We start from the raw sequence: 6,834 nt of genomic DNA, 5'->3' as shown, positions 1-6,834 counted from the left end.
ATTTGACCCTGGACCACAAAACAAGTCACAAGTAGCATGGGTATTTGTATCTGTAGCAATAGCCAACAATACATTGTATGGGTCAAATTTACAGATTTTTCTTTTATGCCAAAAATCATTAGGATGTTAAGTAAAGATCATGTTCCATGAAGATATTTTGTAAATTAACTAACTTAAACATATCAAAACTTATTTTTTTGATTAGTAATATGCATTGCTAAGAATTTCATTTGGACAACTTTCAAGGCAGTTATCTCAATATTTGGATTTTTTTTTTTTTTCACCCTCAAATTCCAGATTTTCAAATAGTTGTATCTAAGCCAAATGTTGTCCTATACTAACAAACTATACATCAATGGAAATTTATTCAGCGTTCAGATACATCTCAGTTCTTTTTGTGGTCCAGGGTCACATATATATTGTTTTTTTTTTCACTTGTCATTTTTAACCAATTTAATGCACCCTTGCTAAATTAAAATATTAATTTAAAAATAAACATTAATTTATTAAAAATCCCAAACTTCATACCCACACCTTTGATATATAACAATGAGATCAATGTGAAAAACTTCAATTATTTCTCAGTAAACCTGTCTCTTCTTTTCAATCCCATTCTCTGTCACTGTTAAAGCATTGCATTCTTTGTTTATTTGCACTTTAACTAATTTGATGAGTGCTCTAAGTGCATTCATCTCTTTTTTTTCCTTGCACTGCACAGTGCCACTGGGGCCGAGGGAGGAGGCAGTTCTCTTTGAGATAATGAGAACAGACGCTGTACATGTGCCTGTGTGTGTTGCCACTTCTCATTTACCCAACATGAGCATGGCAAAAGAGCAGAGACAAAGAAGAGACACAGGGAGAGAAAAAGACACTGAAAAAGAAAAAGAAAAACCGTAGAGCAATGAATGGGCAATCAATGGGAAACAGGAAATGAAGCAGAATGCACAGAAAGATCATTGATACAGGAAAAAAAAAAAAAAAGGTAAATAGGAAGCCTTTATTTGAACTATTTGGAAACGGGGTCAACACAACACATCTTTTTAATAATGAATTCGTTTTGTGATCTGTTTTTTTAGTGGCATGTACCATTATCTTGTTTTTAACTGTAAAATGTGTTTGTGTTTGTATTAATTAAATTACATTAATTTTTTATTTATTTATTTTACATTGTTAAAAAAGCATTTGCACAGTGCCATAAATAGCACACTGGAGATAGAAAGTAGCATTTATGAATGGCAAAACGAAGGCAGATGCAAAAGCAAGAACTTTTTCCACTGTCATGCTAGAGCTTAACTACGCAAGGGAAGTTAGTTGAAATCTCTGTGATCCAGACCCTCTTAGGAGCACCGTGACACTAAGTCTTCATTCCAGCTGTGCAATATCCCCACTGCCTAAACACAAGCTACTTCAAAACAGTCTACCGTCACAAGGATCACAAGGATCAAACTTGACCCATGCTAACAAGCCACACTAATGGAGTCTGGTTTAACTCAGGAGGGGAAAAGCTCCCTTCTTAAAATGTCACATTATGTTAGAGCACAGTTTATGTAGCATTAAACTAATACTCAGTTTCACTCTTTCTAGCGCTTAACTCTTTGTTTGAATGTGCCACCGATGCGTTCATCTGTTTTAGTGTCCTGGAGGCTCTTGGGTGCATCAATCCACTGCTCCCATCCCTTGCCAACCCCACGGCACCCACTGGAATCCCCCACTGGTATCAGAGCACTCAATCTACTTAAATGCCATAGTTATGGGATTAATTGGTGTGTTGTTATCCATTACAACAGGCCCCAGGTTGATGCACAGCAAAGGGCAAATCAAGCATGAACTGAAGACTAATCAAGCACATGAGATTGAAAGGGATTTAGCAAGATGTCCATGTGGGCAGAATAATTGAATGAGATGGATATCACCATGGCCGTTGGTCATTGAGAGGACATACCAGTGTTTAATAAATACCAGCATTAGGGCCTTTGTTCTTTTCTCTGTTAAGTGCTCTATTGTATATGTTTAAAAAGGTTTGGGGTTGGTAAGTCTCTCATGTTTACCAAGCTTGCATTAAAAATGCAGGGAAAAAAATGTAATAGCATAAAATATCAAATGAAATTGTTTCTATTTTAATTATTGATCTGTTTACTAATAGAAATAATTATCATGTGATGGAAATGTAGAAATTTAAGCAGCCATTACTCCAATCTTCAATTTCATAGTCTTTTAGAAATCATTCTAATAAGCTGATTTGCTGTGAAAAGCAATATTATTTTTATCAATATTGAAAATAGTTGAGCTGTTGAATATTTTTGTAGAGACAGTGATACATTTTATTTTAGGAATCTGTGAGGATTGGAAAGAGAGAAAGAGAGTTCAAAACTAACAGCATAAATTTGAAATCTAAATCTTTTGTAACATTAAAAACAATTTAAGGCATCCATTCTAAATAGAGGGGTTTTTTTTAGAATTATTTAAGTACTTGCATGTCATTTCTATGATTTTCTTCTGTAAACACAAAAGAAGGTATTTCTTAAGGAAGAAAAAAGTAAAAGTAAAAAATAGGTTTTACATTGTTCATTCAGAGAATCTACCTTTTTGAATCCTTTTCAACATCATTTTCATAAGTTGAAAACCTTTCAGAAAAAAAAAACTGGAACTATCTAAGACAATGGCTTTAATTATTAGTTAAGCAGTTTGAAAAATGAATCATAACCCATAAAACTGCCCGAGACTACCATTTGGATAACTAATAGAACTAATTTTGGACACTCTAAGCAGGCATCTCAAAGCAGTGAAAAAGCATCATTCTCTTCTTTAAGGAAGGAGGAAGCCATTTTATACCACACCGTCTGAGAAAACAATGACCGTCTGATTGCCCCTACATATGTGTTATCCATGAGGGTGGCTATGGGGAAACTACCGCTGATGATTAAGGAAGGGGTTGAGATTAATTTTATTTGCTGTCCTCTTCCTGTGGTCCTTTCACTGAACAGATACACAGTATGTTCAGGGGAATAAGAGAGGGAAGGCACACTCTGTCGTTTCACCTTGCACAGGTTGAATTGTCCTACTTTTTCAATGTCGATTGTCAGTAACAAGGGTCTATTCAGCTTGTGCTTTTGAAATGTTATGCTTTCATATGGCACCAAAACTTGCTTCATTATGTTTGAACAAAACAAGTTTATTGCTCCAATACTTCATGTGGAAGATAAATACCGCAGCCTTATGCAACAATATTTTGCAGAGTGCAAATAAAGCCAAGAAGAATTATTTTACCTAGTTTGCCCACTTTCAGCAAGGCCATTGATATTCTATGGTCGTCTTGATCTTAGGCACCGAGCATAACAACGAGATCCGGAGGATAAATGATCAAACAGGAGGACAGCTTATTGTCCTTGAACTGTTTAATGGGCTACTAATAGCACTGAGTGTCAGGACTGATTTTACAAGAGATTCCAGAAATAAACTTTCTACGTTTTTTTTTTTCTTCTTCTTCTTCTTCTTCTTCTTCTTCTTTTCCTTTACTACACAGTTGTCATCTACATATTCCCCAGCTTTCATTAGCAATTCAGGACCTGGTGTTTGCATAATCATCTTGCCTCTGTCTACCGCCAGTCCTGTATGGAGAGACTCATTAGTGTCTTTTCAGACAGTAAAAGAAAAAAAGAAATACTGTCAGAATGAAATGATTTCCACAAGGCGGAAAGGAGAAGTGCGAGTGGACTGGGATAGAGATATTCTGAATCCTTGCTGTGAGATTTCTGGGTTTTAAATAACAATAACAATGTCCTGTGTCATAGAACAGCATCCTGTGTTGTGCATAAGAGGATAGAGGAAGCGAAAAAAGAGGTAAAGCCTCTTTTTTTCATGTCAGGCCTTTGTACATATTACATGATATTGATTGTGCAAAAGTTTCACCGTGGCTTGGCCCAGATTTTTCTGGAAGCGCATATGAAACCCAAGCCCTAGAGATTACGGGTAAAGCCGTGAAACACAGAGCTTGCAGACAGCATTCTCAGTAATAACATACTGTGTCAGTTTTCACATCTATAAGGGTGTTCCATTGTGTTCAGAGCTTCTCCAGACTATTGATTGTGTTTGTTTTGTATGCTTCCTAATTACACCTTGTTTTTTTTCTTCCTCCCTCCATTTCATCTTTATTTAATTCATTTATTTTGTGCTTTCTTGCAGATTCAAGAAACAAACCCTAACGAGAAAGCTCTTTAGTAGAACAAAAACATGGCCAAGGGGAAGATCTCTTCTCCATGTGGTGAGCACCTGCCTGTTATTTCCTGATATTTTATGGTGGCACGCCATATTGTTTAGGTCAGATAAATGGGATAAATATGCAAAATGTATTCGGAAAACATCAAACTTCAACAACAAACAAACTAATCAATCTATATTTAACCACATTTCCATTTCACTAAGCTCTCTGCAGACGGCTGTTCAAAGATGTATATTCACTGTCTAACCCCTTCACACACATGCATAAATATACTGACGTATGCATACTCATTACTGTATGACACAGAGTTGATATAGATTTATTTTCCTAAATGCCTCCAAAAGTCGTGGAAAGCAGGGGGTTGATTGAGCAGCAGTGTAATAATCCTGGTACAGTGGAAGTAAGGAATCATGCATCAAAGCGCTTGCCATCTGTAGGAGGGCTCGAGTCCCTCAAGATGCATTAGGTCTCGGTAATGGGTTCGGCAAGGTGCAGCAATAATGGACGGATTCTAGGAACAAAGTTATTGATTGTCATACAGCCAGGGCTATGCAAAATTGAAAACTGAAAATCAGCTCCCTTTCATAACTTTAACTCTGAATTGAATTGGCCACACCTCACAGAAAGTTGAATTGGAGAGACACGAAGAGGAATTTATGGAATTCCAATTCACAGAAATTCAACACAGGTAAAGCCATGAGTGTTCCTGTTGATATTTTTTTGTGTATATAATTACTGTAATATATTTGTATGGGTTTGATTCCCAGGGAACATATGTTAGGTAAAAAAATGTTAGCCTGAATGCACTGTAAGTCACTTTGGATAAAAGCATCTGATAAATGTAAATGTTAAATGTAATGCATTCTGAGAAATGAAGTGTTCCACAACAGTTAATTTATTAAACATAATTAAATGTATTACACACTGTGAACACACACCCAGAGCAGTGGGTAGCCATTTATGCTGCGTCGCCCGGGGAGCAGTTGGGGGTTCGGTGCCTTGCTCAAGGGCACCTCAGTCGTGGTATTGCCGGCCCGAGACTCGAACACACAACCTTAGGGTTAGGAGTCAAACTCTCTAACCACTAGGCCACGACTTGGGGGCTTATTGCACAGGTGTGCCTTAGGCTGGCCACAATAAAAGGCCACTTTAAAATGTGCAGTTTTACTGTGTTGGGGGGTCTGGGGGGTCCGAAAATCAGTCAGTATCTGGTGTGACCACCATTTGCCTCACACAGTGCAACACATTTCCTTCCCATAGAGTTGATCAGGTTGTTGATTGTGGCCTGTGGAATGTTGGTCCACTCCTCTTCAGTGGCTGTGCAAAGTTGCTGGATATTGGCAGAAACTGGAACACACTGTCATATACACCGATCCAGAGCATCCCAAACATGCTCAATGGGTGACATGTCTGGTGAGTATGCTGGCCATGCAAGAACTAGGATGTTTTCAGCTTCCAGAAATTGTGTACAGATCCTTGCAACATGGGACTGTGCATTATTATGCTGCAACATGAAGTGAGGGTCGTGGATAAATGGCACAACAATGGGCCTCAGGATCTCGTCATGGTACCTCTGTGCATTCAAAATTCCATCAATAAAATGCACCTGTGTTCATTGTCCATAACGTACGCCTGCCCATACCATAACCCCACCGCCACCATGGGCCACTCGATCCACAACGTTAACATCAGCAAACCCACACTATGCCATCTGGTGAAAACCGGGATTCATCCGTGAAGAGAACACCTCTACAAAGTGCCAGACGCCATCGAATGTGAGCGTTTGCCCACTCAAGTCGGTTACGATGGTGAACTGCAGTCAGGTCGAGACCCCGATGAGGACGATGAGCATGCAGATGAGCTTACCTGAGATGGTTTCTGGCAGTTTGTGCAGAAAATCTTTGGTTTTGCAAACCAATTGTTGCAGCAGCTGTCCGGGTGGCTGGTCTCAGACGATCTTGGAGGTGAAGAGGCTGGATGTGGAGGTCCTAGGCTGGTGTGGTTACACGTGGTCTGCGGTTATGATGCCGGTTGGATGTACTGCCAAATTCTCTGAAATGCCTTTGGAGACAGCTTATGGTAGAGAAATGAACATTCATTTCACAGGCAACAGCTCTAGTGGACATTCCTGCAGTCAGCATGCCAATTGCACACTCCCTCAAAACTTGCAACATCTGTGGCATTGTGCTGTGTGATAAAACTGCACATTTTAGAGTGGCCTTTTATTGTGGCCAGCCTAAGGCACACCTGTGCAATAATCATGCTGTCTAATCAGCATCTTGATATGCCACACCTGTGAGGTGGATGGATTATCTTGGCAAAGAAGAAGTGCTCACTAAAACAGATTTAGACAGATTTGTGAACAATATTTGAGAGAAATAGGCCTTTTGTGTACATAGAAAAAGTCTTAGATCTTTGAGTTCAGCTCATGAAAAATGGGGGCAAAAACAAAAGTGTTGCATTCATAATTTTGTTCAGTGTATATTAGATATGTGTAAACTGTTTCAAAACCCTTTAATCAATATGTTCTTTATATGTTCAAATATCCCTTTATATATTCAAATTTGCTGCATCAATTCATATTTATTCAGTGAAAAAATGGAAAAGGCTTGTTT

General features: G+C 38.5%; 1 pseudogene; it reads left to right on the top strand.

The window, feature by feature from the left end:
- Window positions 1–3,956: 3,956 nt before the first annotated feature.
- Window positions 3,957–6,834, top strand: part of LOC122139630 — an 89,483-nt pseudogene continuing 86,605 nt past the window's right edge.

Source organism: Cyprinus carpio, chromosome B14 (assembly GCF_018340385.1).
Source record: "Cyprinus carpio isolate SPL01 chromosome B14, ASM1834038v1, whole genome shotgun sequence".
Taxonomy (NCBI): Eukaryota; Metazoa; Chordata; class Actinopteri; order Cypriniformes; family Cyprinidae; genus Cyprinus; species Cyprinus carpio.
This window is presented reverse-complemented; position numbering and strand designations above follow the sequence as displayed.